This window comes from Ranitomeya imitator, chromosome 7, assembly GCF_032444005.1.
Source record: "Ranitomeya imitator isolate aRanImi1 chromosome 7, aRanImi1.pri, whole genome shotgun sequence".
Classification (NCBI taxonomy): Eukaryota; Metazoa; Chordata; class Amphibia; order Anura; family Dendrobatidae; genus Ranitomeya; species Ranitomeya imitator.
The window spans coordinates 3,562,328-3,577,415 of NC_091288.1; positions in this window are offsets into that span (position 1 = coordinate 3,562,328).

Sequence of the window (15,088 nt, forward strand, 5' to 3'; positions counted from 1 at the left end):
CAGGAACAAGTAGCTGAGGTCCTAGAGAATGTGGGAGGACAGATCAGGAACAAGTGGCAAAAGGTCCTGGAAACTGTAGGCAGACATGAGACTGGGAACAAGTAGCAGAGGTCCAGGAAACTGTAGGCAGACAGGAGACAGGGAACAGGTAGCAGAGGTCCTAGAGACTGTATGCAGACAGGAGACGGGACGGTAGCTGAGGTCCTATACACTGTAGGCAGACAGGAGACTGGGAACAGGTAATAGAGGTCCTGGAGACTGTAGGTGGACAGGAGACCAGGTAGTAGAGGTCCTGGAGACTGTAGGTGGACAGGAGACCCGGACCAGGTAGTAGGGGTCCTATACACTGTAAGCGGACTGTAGACCCGGACCAGGTAGCAGAGGTCCTATACACTGTAAGCGGACTGTAGACCCGGACCAGGTAGCAGAGGTCCTATACACTGTAAGCGGACTGTAGACCCGGACCAGGTAGCAGAGGTCCTATACACTGTAAGCGGACTGTAGACCCGGACCAGGTAGCAGAGGTCCTATACACTGTAAGCGGACTGTAGACCCGGACCAGGTAGCAGAGGTCCTATACACTGTAAGCGGACTGTAGACCCGGACCAGGTAGCAGAGGTCCTATACACTGTAAGCGGACTGTAGACCCGGACCAGGTAGCAGAGGTCCTATACACTGTAAGCGGACTGTAGACCCGGACCAGGTAGCAGAGGTCCTATACACTGTAAGCGGACTGTAGACCCGGACCAGGTAGCAGAGGTCCTATACACTGTAAGCGGACTGTAGACCCGGACCAGGTAGCAGAGGTCCTATACACTGTAAGCGGACTGTAGACCCGGACCAGGTAGCAGAGGTCCTATACACTGTAAGCGGACTGTAGACCCGGACCAGGTAGCAGAGGTCCTATACACTGTAGGCTGACTGTGGACCCGGACCAGGTAGTAGAGGTCCTATACACTGTAAGCGGACTGTAGACCCGGACCAGGTAGTAGAGGTCCTATACACTGTAAGCGGACTGTAGACCCGGACCAGGTAGCAGAGGTCCTATACACTGTAAGCGGACTGTAGACCCGGACCAGGTAGCAGAGGTCCTATACACTGTAAGCGGACTGTAGACCCGGACCAGGTAGCAGAGGTCCTATACACTGTAAGCGGACTGTAGACCCGGACCAGGTAGTAGAGGTCCTATACACTGTAAGCGGACTGTAGACCCGGACCAGGTAGTAGAGGTCCTATACACTGTAAGCGGACTGTAGACCCGGACCAGGTAGCAGAGGTCCTATACACTGTAAGTGGACTGTAGACCCGGAGCAGGTAGTAGAGGTCCTATACACTGTAAGCGGACTGTAGACCCGGACCAGGTAGTAGAGGTCCTGGAGACTATAGGTGGATAGTAGATCAGGAACAGTTGGCAGAGGTCTTAAAGGCTACAGGCACACAGAACGTCAGCACTTAGAAATTTTAATAACAAGAAGGTGTGTGTCTTGGTAGTCCCTTATATAAGTACAGATAGATGATCACATGGGATCCCTACAGGCGATCTCCAAAGCCTGACATGGAGCACAGTTGAGTTCAGCAGACTGGGGAGAGGGGAGCAAAGCCCAGATCCGGAACAGGAGCACAACAGTTCCCTCTCCCAGATGAGTCCTTAATGGAAGAATGAGGATGCTGAACATGACATTTCCTGAGCAACGTTGGAGTATTTCAGTCCTTCTGTGGCAACCAACATCTCTCCTCAGGACTGTGTCCCTTCCAATTAATCAAGTAGAGGAGATTACCACGGACCTTCTTACAGTCCAGAAATTGATCGATCTCATACTCTGTTAGAAGCGGGAGCAGGGACAATCTGGACCGCAGGAAAGGACCTACTGGGGACCAGAGAACGTAGAAGAAAGACAGGAAAGGCATCAGGGATTCTCAGAGTAGGACGTAGTCTACAGGGCACCTGACGGGTACATGCCCTCCACCCACCTGCATTGGACTATTGGTTGCTAAATACCCTTCCTAACCAGCTCCCTATAGTGTTTAACACCTAGATCCATGTTACTAAAAAGGGATTATAAACTTTGCATTTCATATGCTAATTAGGCCTTTGACTAATCGATGTTGTTCTCCCTGAACTAGTGTTATCATGCCACTGAAGAAGACACTTGTGGACATGCAGATTGTGCCACTGAGGCGGACAACAAGCTTCAGAGGAACAATGATGTGGGTGAAGTCTGTGCACATGTGACTTCTGCAGAGAGCTGGGGATGACGTCGGCTCTTGCACATCATGTTAACATGCCCGCGGGGTCTAGGTCGGCAGTGGCAAACCTATGGCACACGTGACAGAGGGGGCACGCAGAGTCCTCCCTGTGGGCACCGGGGTAAACGGGTGAGGAGCTCCGTGACGCCAGCCCTTACTTCAGCTGGATTTGCGTCCTCGGCTACACATCCAGCTGAAGTGTATTGAAGTACACAAACTTGCCGGGTCCTTGCGCTGCAATACACACTGCTGACCAATCAGAGGCTAGCAGCGCGACCGAGCACATGGCAGTGACGTCATGCGCCGCCTATAGCTTGGACGCCAAATCAGCTGTCGACTTCAGAAGAAGATGTGGAGGGGTAGGAAGGTGGGTAGCGGTGTTCATTGTGGGGGGTTTCCTAAGAGTTGAACAGTGGCGCTGGTAGGATGGGGGACATATACAATGATGGGGGCCATATACAATGATGGGGGTGCATATATAATGATGGGGACATGTACAATGATGGGGGCGCATATACAATGATGGGGCGCATATACAATGATGGGGGTGCATATACAATGATGGGGGCGCATATACAATGATGGGGGACATGTACAATGATGGGGGCGCATATACAATGATGGGGGACATATACAATGATGGGGGCGCATACACTAGGATGGGGCGCATATACAATGATGGGGGTGCATATACAATGATGGGGGCGCATATACAATGATGGGGGACATGTACAATGATGGGGGTGCATATATAATGATGGGGACATGTACAATGATGGGGGCGCATATACAATGATGGGGGCGCATATACAATGATGAGGGTGCATATACAATGATGGGGGCGCATATACAATGATGGGGGACATGTACAATGATGGGGGCGCATATACAATGATGGGGGGACATGAACAATGATGGGGGTGCATATATAATGATGGGGACATGTACAATGATGGGGGCGCATATACAATGATGGGGGACATGAACAATGATGGGGTGCATATACAATGATGGGGGGACATATACAATGATGGGGGCGCATATACAATGATGGGGGGACATATACAATGATGGGACATATACCAGGATAGGGGTGCATATACAATGATGAGGTGCATATACAAATATGGGGGTGCATATACAATGATAGGGGCGCATATACAATGATAGGGGCGCATATACCAGGATAGGGGTGCATATACCAGGATAGGGGTACATATACAATGATGGGGGTGCATATACAAATATGGGGGTGCATATACAGTGATAGGGGCAGGTAAGACCTGATAGTGAGAGTTGTTAAGTAGCTGCCGTTTTGCCTTCAATACATACATATCCTTGGGCCAGATCACAATATTGACCCCTTTGTCGGCCTCTTTGATGACAAAGGAGTCTTGTTTTTTAAGCTGGTTCAACCAACGCCTCTCTTCCTTGGTAAGATTACTCAAACCATTCTTTTTCATTCTAAGGCTACAAATATCCCTACTTACGGTCTCAAAGAATATCTGTATAACAGGGAAAAGTGAGAATGATGGAGAGGCCTGGGGCGGAATACGTCTCGTAAAACTACAGGACTTACCCGTTTCCCCCTCACTCTCGTCCAGGAGCTCCAATAAATCCCGAAACACCTGTCTGTCTTCATTCGGTATTGTGTCGATCACTCACGGCTTGTAATAAAGCAGTTTAAATGTTAGCTGCCTACAAAATAGGTATAGATCTTTAGTTAATTCAAATTTGTTAAGGGGATTAGTGGGTGAAAAAGACAGCCCCTTAGAAAGTAAGGAGACCTCTCCTGGTGATAGAGAGTAGGATGACAGATTAATAATCTGTAACTTACCCGGTGCATCATCCCGTGTGTTATCCCGTGTTAGAATTTTCTGTTGTTCCTCCTCGTGGTCCTCTTGCGATCCACAGTCCAATCTTGAAGGGGTCCTCCCCTTGGTCTCAAATTTATGACACTTGCGCCTGCCACTCCTGCTCCGCCTTCTTGGTCGCTCATGTCGGACGATAAAAAAAATCGCTAGAGACAGGTTCAACTTGTTCAATCTGTGCTCTTTCCCCGGATGTTGTCGGTGCACTCCTCCTATTGTTGCCATGGTGTGACCACCTATAAGATCTCTGATTGTCAAAATCCAATTTGTCCTGCTGAAATTTATGTTTTTTGCCCCTGATCATCTCCTTCTCAAAGGTGTCAATGGAGGCCTTTAACCGCTCCTTAAAGGGAGTAACCTGTCCCTGCAAATCAAAGGCTTGAAGTTTTCCCTCCTTCAGTTTAATATCCTCTTTAAGCCGAATTAAGAGGGTACGATCAGGTTCCAACAGCATGTCAATTAGTATGGAGGAGCATTTAGACAGGCCACTCTCCCAAGTCTTTTTAAATATGGAGTCAACCTCCCAGGCCGGGAAAATCTGCACCCGCAGCCCTCTGGGAATGAGGCCAAGCCTTTTGTATTCCTCCAAACTTTTTGTATTCCACCATGTTTTAGTCAAAGACTTATGCAAATAGGTGATCTCACTACACAATTTAGAAAAGCCCTCATCACATTCTATGGTCGCATTGGCCTCACCGTCCACAACACCAAACACACCTGAAGCCAGATCACGCCAAGCAGCCTCACGGGCCTCCAAGTCCATCCTAATATGTATCAGCGTGCCACCGCCAAGAAACCCTGGTCAACAAGATGCACCAGGTAAAAAAGCAATGTATGACAAGAACAGGAGAAGGCGGGCACTGCACAAAATAATAGTACAGGGATCAACCACGTGCATATAGCAAAATACAAGAAACAAAGAAAGAGGAAAAGATATGCACACTAGTGGGATCAGCCAAACATGATATATTTTATTAACAAGTCACTACAAAAAGGGGCAACAAGAAGGACATACAATTAAAAACATTTAAAAGCTAGATGGACCAACCTGAATCCCCCAGGACATACACAGATGAAAAGGCGGACCAACATGGCAATAATATATGGTGATGTAAACAAAACATGCACAACAATATAAATAACGTTTACTACACAGCAAATTACACAGAGGGAAATAATTTTAACAAAAATAACCAATAACCCGTACTTGACGTAGAATCTCTCTACACCAACATTAAACACAGGCTTGGACTTGAAGCATTTGTATGTTTTCTGGACAAAAAATCAAGTAGAGATAGAGACCATGATTCCTTTGTTTTGGACCTCTTAAAGATAGTCCTTGAAAATAATTATTTCATCTTCGATCGCACCTTCTATAGACAAGCATCTGACACCGCCATGGGCGCTAGGTGCGCGCCATCGTATGCTAATTTGTATATGGGGTGGTGGGAGGAGACCCATCTATATAACCTCCAACTGTTCCGCAAGTACGTACTAGAATGGTACAGGTTTATAGATTACATTTTTTTTTTTTGGGTTGGAACCCTGGATGAGTGCAATACTTTCATTGATCTCAACAAGAATCCTTGGAACATCAGATTAACATCTAAGGTATCTTCCACTATGGTGGATTTCCTGGATTTAAAGATCACCTTGGGGGATAAGCATGTTACTACAAATCTTCATAGAAAAGAGACAGCTACGAACAGTCTACTTCATTATGACAGCACACATCCAGCCCATTTATGCAACAGCATACCAAAGGGACAGTTTTTAAGAGTAAGGAGGAACTGCTCGGTCTATGATGATTTTCAGGTGGAATCTAGAAAACTAACGGACAGGTTCCAAGTGATATCACAAGCGTTTCAACACTCTCAGCGCTGTGTACGGGAGGATATACTTAAACCAAGACAGAAGAACCCTACACGGACAATTGATTTGATTACCGTGTATCACAACAGTGGGGGGATGTCCATGAGATTTTGAAGAACTGGGATATCCTACTGACGGAACCTAAACTTCACCCTTGGCTGTCTACTACTCCTAGGATGGTGGCCAGGTCACGTAATCTAAAAGATGAGTTGGTATCTAGCCACTTTAGACGTGCAACTGTCAAAAGTGGTACTGATGGTCGTATTTTTGGTTCCTATCCTTGCGGCGGATGCAATGTCTGCAGTTATATGATCTCGGAACGAGGACTATCACTTTCACATATACCAAGGAAGATTCAGCCACCTGCATACTTCAACTGTCGCACTATGAACCTTGTGTATGCCTTGGTGTGCAGTTGCCCCAAATTATATGTGGGGTACACCACACAGGAACTGAGACGCCGGGTACAACAGCACCTTTCCAATATCCATACGGCCCAGAAAGATCTGGAGAAAGGTAAGAAACTCATCAGTGGCAGAAAATTTTCTACAAACACATGGCGGTTCTGCTAGGGGTATTAGAGTTATGGGCTTGGAGGGGGTGAAACCTGAGATTAGGGGTGGTAACATCACATTGGATCTACTAAGGAGGGAGTCTAAGTGGATTTATAACTTGAATAGTCGGGCCCCGATGGGCATTAATGAAGAGCTCCTATTTACAGGCTACTACAAACAGACTTCGGCCTTACCCTTATCCAGATGCATATATATTTTGCCTGTTTACTTATACTATTTGTTCCACAGATGCAATAAATATGACGGTATCATTGTCTATCCCTTAGAAGCTCGGTGTGGACTAATGTGAAGACTTCGGGGGTCCTGACTAATATGAAGCATACTTTTGATAGAGAGAGAATGTAACCGGCACTGAAAAGCTGTGTATCAAAGCAATTTTACGTGTGATCTTACATGGAGTGGACGCTACTGGCCTCTGATGAGATCCAGGTGGTGCTCTGCATACAGAATCCAGGAATCAAAGTGAGCAGGTATAAGAAAGAAATGCGGCACTCACCATCTGTCTTCAGCTAAAAATGTCCTTTATTTAGCTCTTAGGCCTTCACAAACATGATGCGGCATCGGCAGGAGTATACGAGGGAGTGGGGGAGTGACAGGAGAGGACGACGGCCGTTTCGCGCACAGCATTAATATGTGGCAAGGGACTATTATTGCATGTGCATCTTATTATATGCAGTCTTTTTGCAAATGCTATTTTAGCATTATGTGTTTGATTTGTGTTCACACCACAGGCCTTGACTTTTCTGTAGTGCGCTAAATAAAAGTCTCACCAGCGATATTGCTGTTTTTCTGGCTGCGCATGTGCTCTTTTTATACCCCCTGGCTATGGATATATGCCGAATGGCAGAGAAAGCTTTTATTTGCAGGCTTCTTATGGTCCAGATACACTGTACACCTTTCTCTGTCTTTGGCTGGGAAACCACTCTGGGAGGTTTTGGTGCGTGTGCTTTTTTTGCATACAGCTCTTTTTATAGATGCCATTCAGGTGTGACATTTCTGACCTATACCTATGTTTAGGGCTCTGATAAATTTGCATAACACAAATAATAAGGTCTTTATTGGTTACATCTTTGTTTGATAAATAGCGCATGCGTGCTATACGCCTTTATTCATCGCCTAATGCTCTTGCTCCTATGGCCATTCTATCGCCTATATACTAGAGATCTGGCCTCCTTGGTTGTTAGGCTTGCATATATATTAAGTGCCTTGTCTATGAGTGTAAACGGCAATTGGTTTATTCACAAACCTTTTGTCTACTTGCTAGCGCATGCGTCCTGGATTCACTGCAGGTTGCTAAGCGTCTCTATTCCTATGGTTACTCTAGCACATTGGTGTCATGCCGGCCAGCTTAGTACTTGTATGCGCAGGCGTATATTGGTGATCTTTGTCGGCGCATGTCCAGAAGTTCACCCGGCGCCGCACACGCTGGACTGATCATACACGCCGCTGCATCCTCACAGGTGATTTCTATTTACCTTTATTATTTGTTGATATATAAGGGGCATGATTTTTTTTTTTTGCCTGTAGGACATTATTGCAAGAGAGCTTGGCTGAGTAGATTACACAAGAAGGAAAACACACACCAAGTCAGCAGGATCTAGGAGCAACATGGCAGATGTGACAACCTACATGGTGAGCTGCAGCATGTGCTACATGTTCACAGATCGACCAGAAGAAGAATCCAATTTCACCTGTCAGAAGTGTAGACTAGTGGCCCTTTTAGAAGAAAAGGTGCGGGGTCTGGAAGAAAGAATAGCAACTTTGAAACTCATCAAAGAGAATGAAGACTTTCTAGACAGAACAGAAGCATCTCTACTGGTCACAGAAGGTGCAAAAAGTGTCAGAGAACCTCCAAAAGCAGATGAGTGGAAGCATGTGACCAAAAGAAGCAAGAAGACCATGGAGAAATCACCAACCACACAACTGAAGAACCGATATCAAATCTTTGTAGAGGATGAAGATGGCACACCTAAGAATGAAGCAATACCAGCAAGTAAAAAAGAAAAGGGCACACAGCAACAAGTGACAGCAAAAAGTACAGCCAAGAAGCAACGAAGAGTGGTGGTGGTGGGAGACTCACTACTGAGAGGCACCGAAGCAGCCATCTGCAGACCGGACATAAATGCAAGAGAAGTATGCTGCCTTCCAGGTGCGATGATCAAAGATGTGACCGATAGGATACCAAAGCTCTTCAGCTCCAAGGACGTCCACCCATTTCTTCTGATACATGTTGGCACCAATGACACGGCAAGGAAGGACCTACCGACAATCTGCAAGGACTTTGAAGAGTTGGGGAAGAAAGTAAAGGAACTGGATGCACAGGTAGTTTTTTCTTCTATCCTTCCAGTAGACGGGCATGGCACCAGGAGATGGAACAGGATCCTTGATGCAAACAACTGGCTAAGACGATGGTGCAGACAACAAGGATTTGGATTCCTGGACCACGGTGTGAATTACTGGTATGATGGACTCCTCGCCAGAGACGGACTACACCTCAACAAACCTGGGAAACACACATTCGCCAGAAGACTCGCTACACTCATCAGGAGGGCGTTAAACTAGAAGAAGAGGGGACGGGAAGAAAAACATTAGACTCGAACAAAGACGACCCAGGAAAACATACTCAGAAGGGAGGTAAGAACATTTCTAAAACAATCCACAGTGAGGAGATTGGAACAAAACAAAATCCTCTAAACTGCATGCTCGCAAACGCCAGAAGCCTGACAAACAAGATGGAAGAACTAGAAGCAGAAATATCTACAGGTAACTTTGACATAGTGGGAATAACCGAGACATGGTTAGATGAAAGCTATGACTGGGCAGTTAACTTACAGGGTTACAGTCTGTTTAGAAAGGATCGTAAAAATCGGAGAGGAGGAGGGGTTTGTCTCTATGTAAAGTCTTGTCTAAAGTCCACTTTAAGGGAGGATATTAGCGAAGGGAATGAGGATGTCGAGTCCATATGGGTTGAAATTCATGGAGGGAAAAATGGTAACAAAATTCTCATTGGGGTCTGTTACAAACCCCCAAATATAACAGAAAGCATGGAAAGTCTACTTCTAAAGCAGATAGATGAAGCTGCAACCCATAATGAGGTCCTGGTTATGGGGGACTTTAACTACCCGGATATTAACTGGGAAACAGAAACCTGTGAAACCCATAAAGGCAACAGGTTTCTGCTAATAACCAAGAAAAATTATCTTTCACAATTGGTGCAGAATCCAACCAGAGGAGCAGCACTTTTAGACCTAATACTATCTAATAGACCTGACAGAATAACAAATCTGCAGGTGGTTGGGCATTTAGGAAATAGCGACCACAATATTGTGCAGTTTCACCTGTCTTTCACTAGGGGGACTTGTCAGGGAGTCACAAAAACATTGAACTTTAGGAAGGCAAAGTTTGAACAGCTTAGAGATGCCCTTAATCTGGTAGACTGGGACAATATCCTCAGAAATGAGAATACAGATAATAAATGGGAAATGTTTAAGAACATCCTAAATAGGCAGTGTAAGCGGTTTATACCTTGTGGGAATAAAAGGACTAGAAATAGGAAAAACCCAATGTGGCTAAACAAAGAAGTAAGACAGGCAATTAACAGTAAAAAGAAAGCATTTGCACTACTAAAGCAGGATGGCACCATTGAAGCTCTAAAAAACTATAGGGAGAAAAATACTTTATCTAAAAAACTAATTAAAGCTGCCAAAAAGGAAACAGAGAAGCACATTGCTAAGGAGAGTAAAACTAATCCCAAACTGTTCTTCAACTATATCAATAGTAAAAGAATAAAAACTGAAAATGTAGGCCCCTTAAAAAATAGTGAGGAAAGAATGGTTGTAGATGACGAGGAAAAAGCTAACATATTAAACACCTTCTTCTCCACGGTATTCACGGTGGAAAATGAAATGCTAGGTGAAATCCCAAGAAACAATGAAAACCCTATATTAAGGGTCACCAATCTAACCCAAGAAGAGGTGCGAAACCGGCTAAATAAGATTAAAATAGATAAATCTTCGGGTCCGGATGGCATACACCCACGAGTACTAAGAGAACTAAGTAATGTAATAGATAAACCATTATTTCTTATTTTTAGTGACTCTATAGCGACAGGGTCTGTTCCGCAGGACTGGCGCATAGCAAATGTGGTGCCAATATTCAAAAAGGGCTCTAAAAGTGAACCTGGAAATTATAGGCCAGTAAGTCTAACCTCTATTGTTGGTAAAATATTTGAAGGGTTTCTGAGGGATGTTATTCTGGATTATCTCAATGAGAATAACTGTTTAACTCCATATCAGCATGGGTTTATGAGAAATCGCTCCTGTCAAACCAATCTAATCAGTTTTTATGAAGAGGTAAGCTATAGACTGGACCACGGTGAGTCATTGGACGTGGTATATCTCGATTTTTCCAAAGCGTTTGATACCGTGCCGCACAAGAGGTTGGTACACAAAATGAGAATGCTTGGTCTGGGGGAAAATGTGTGTAAATGGGTTAGTAACTGGCTTAGTGATAGAAAGCAGAGGGTGGTTATAAATGGTATAGTCTCTAACTGGGTCGCTGTGACCAGTGGGGTACCGCAGGGGTCAGTATTGGGACCTGTTCTCTTCAACATATTCATTAATGATCTGGTAGAAGGTTTACACAGTAAAATATCGATATTTGCAGATGATACAAAACTATGTAAAGCAGTTAATACAAGAGAAGATAGTATTCTGCTACAGATGGATCTGGATAAGTTGGAAACTTGGGCTGAAAGGTGGCAGATGAGGTTTAACAATGATAAATGTAAGGTTATACACATGGGAAGAAGGAATCAATATCACCATTACACACTGAACGGGAAACCACTGGGTAAATCTGACAGGGAGAAGGACTTGGGGATCCTAGTTAATGATAAACTTACCTGGAGCAGCCAGTGCCAGGCAGCAGCTGCCAAGGCAAACAGGATCATGGGGTGCATTAAAAGAGGTCTGGATACACATGATGAGAGCATTATACTGCCTCTGTACAAATCCCTAGTTAGACCGCACATGGAGTACTGTGTCCAGTTTTGGGCACCGGTGCTCAGGAAGGATATAATGGAACTAGAGAGAGTACAAAGGAGGGCAACAAAATTAATAAAGGGGATGGGAGAACTACAATACCCAGATAGATTAGCGAAATTAGGATTATTTAGTCTAGAAAAAAGACGACTGAGGGGCGATCTAATAACCATGTATAAGTATATAAGGGGACAATACAAATATCTCGCTGAGGATCTGTTTATACCAAGGAAGGTGACGGGCACAAGGGGGCATTCTTTGCGTCTGGAGGAGAGAAGGTTTTTCCACCAACATAGAAGAGGATTCTTTACTGTTAGGGCGGTGAGAATCTGGAATTGCTTGCCTGAGGAGGTGGTGATGGCGAACTCAGTCGAGGGGTTCAAGAGAGGCCTGGATGTCTTCCTGGAGCAGAACAATATTGTATCATACAATTATTAGGTTCTGTAGAAGGACGTAGATCTGGGTATTTATTATGATGGAATATAGGCTGAACTGGATGGACAAATGTCTTTTTTCGGCCTTACTAACTATGTTACTATGTTACTATGATTGGGATGACTTCTTTACAACCTTCCCCTGATGAAGACGCTCTAGCAGCGTCGATACGCGTGGGGCCTTTATCCCCCTGTGGACTCCCTTCGGTAACCTCTTGATGCACCTCAGTCTGGCTACTTGTACCTGCTTACGTGCCCTCACCGCTTTGGTACTTTTATGGGGACCAGGGTTATACCTTTTTCATTATTTGGATAACATCTCATAAGCGGTCGTGGTCAGGCCAACCACTTGGTGATGTATTGCATAGGGCATCAGTATTGAGGCAGGTTGTGGACACATTATATTCTTTAGAAATATTGCCTACTTATTTATCATTAAGATTCTGTCTATGCCTGCATGTTGGAAGGGATTATCAGAAACATTTGGACCTGTGGCATATGGGTGAGGTCAGCTGGCAGTACGGGTTATTGGTTATTTTTGTTAAAATTATTTCCCTCTGTGTAATTTGCTGTGTAGTAAACGTTATTTATATTGTGCATGTTTTGTTTACATCACCATATATTATTGCCATGTTGGTCCGCCTTTTCCTCTGTGTATGTCCTGGGGGATTCAGGTTGGTCCATCTAGCTTTTAAATGTTTTTAATTGTATGTCCTTCTTGTTGCCCCTTTTTGTAGTGACTTGATAATAAAATATATCATTAGGGGGTCTACTTTCCAAAATGGTGTCACTTGTGGGGGGTTTCAATGTTTAGGCACATCAGGGGCTCTCCAAAAGCAACATGGCGTCTCATCTCAATTCCTGTCAATTTTGCATTGAAAAGTCAAATGACGCTCCTTCCCTTCTGAGCTCTCCCATGCGCCCAAACAGTGGTTTACCCCCACATATGGGGTATCGGTGTACTCAGGACAAATTGTACAAAAACTTTTGGGGTCCATTTTCTCCTTTTACCCTTGGTAAAATAAAACAAATTGGATTAAATTTTTAGTGAAAAAAAATTAAATATTTTTTTTTTAAAAACATTCCAAAAATTCCTGTGAAACACCTGAAGGGTTAATACATTTCTTGAATGTGGTTTTGAGCACCTTGAGGGGTGCAGTTTTTAGAATGGTGTCACACTTGGTTATTTTACATAGTAACATAGTTAGTGAGGCCGAAAAAAGCCATTTGTCCATCCAGTTCAGCCTATAATCCATCATAATAAATCCCCAGATCTACGTCCTTCTACAGAACCTAATAATTGTATGATACAATATTGTTCTGCTCCAGGAAGACATCCAGGCCTCTCTAGAACCCTTCGACTGAGTTCGCAATCACCACCTCCTCAGGCAAGCAATTCCAGACTCTCACCGCCCTAACAGTAAAGAATCCTCTTCTATGTTGGTGGAAAAACCTTCTCTCCTCCAGACGCGAAGAATGCCCCCTTGTGCCCGTCACCTTCCTTGGTATAAACAGATCCTCAGCGAGATATTTGTATTGTCCCCTTATATACTTATACATGGTTATTAGATCGCCCCTCAGTCGTCTTTTTTCTAGACTAAATAATCCTAATTTCGCTAATCTATCTGGGTATTGTAGTTCTCCCATCCCCTTTATTAATTTTGTTGCCCTCCTTCGTACTCTCTCTAGTTCCATTATATCCTTCCTGAGCACCGGTGCCCAAAACTGGACACAGTACTCCATGTGCGGTCTAACTAGGGATTTGTACAGAGGCAGTATAATGCTCTCATCATGTGTATCCAGACCTCTTTTAATGCACCCCATGATCCTGTTTGCCTTGGCAGCTGCTGCCTGGCACTGGCTGCTCCAGGTAAGTTTATCATTAACTAGGATCCCCAAGTCCTTCTCCCTGTCAGATTTACCCAGTGGTTTCCCGTTCAGTGTGTAATGGTGATATTGATTCCTTCTTCCCATGTGTATAACCTTACATTTATCATTGTTAAACCTCATCTGCCACCTTTCAGCCCAAGTTTCCAACTTATCCAGATCCATCTGTAGCAGAATACTATCTTCTCTTGTATTAACTGCTTTACATAGTTTTGTATCATCTGCAAATATCGATATTTTACTGTGTAAACCTTCTACCAGATCATTAATGAATATGTTGAAGAGAACAGGTCCCAATACTGACCCCTGCGGTACCCCACTGGTCACAGCGACCCAGTTAGAGACTATACCATTTATAACCACCCTCTGCTTTCTATCACTAAGCCAGTTACTAACCCATTTACACACAATTTCCCCCAGACAAAGCATTCTCATTTTGTGTACCAACCTCTTGTGCGGCACGGTATCAAACGCTTTGGAAAAATCGAGATATACCACGTCCAATGATTCACCGTGGTCCAGACCCCTCAAAATGACTTCAAATGAGATGTGGTCCCTAAAAAAAATGGTGTTGTAAAAATGAGAAATTGCTGGTCAACTTTTAACCCTTATAACTTCCTAACAAAAAAAAAATAGATTCCAAAATTGTGCTGATGTAAAGTAGACATGTGGGAAATGTTACTTATTAAGTATTTTGTGTGACATATCTCTGTGATTTAAGGGCATAAACATTCAAAGTTGGAAAATTGTGAAATTTTCTAAATTTTCGCCAAATTTCTGTATTTTTTCACAATTAAACACAGGTAATATCAAATAAGTTTTACCACTATCATGACGTACAATATGTCATGAGAAAACAATGTCAGAATCACTGGGATCCTTTGAAGCGTTCCAGAATTATAACCTCATAAAGGGACAGTGGTCAGAATTGTAAAAATTGGCCCGGTCATTAACGTGCAAACCACCCTTGGGGGTGAAGGGGTTAAAGGGCAATCCTAGTGCTGAATGAGCCGTGCGCCCTCCATCTAAAAGAGCGGCCGCAATCCCAGGTGATGCAACAGCCAAGGCAATGTCATTGAGTGAAATTCTGCAAGCAGCAAATTCATTAAAAATGTTTTACCAGAACCTCCTGGTGCATCTATGAAAAATAGTCCCCCCAT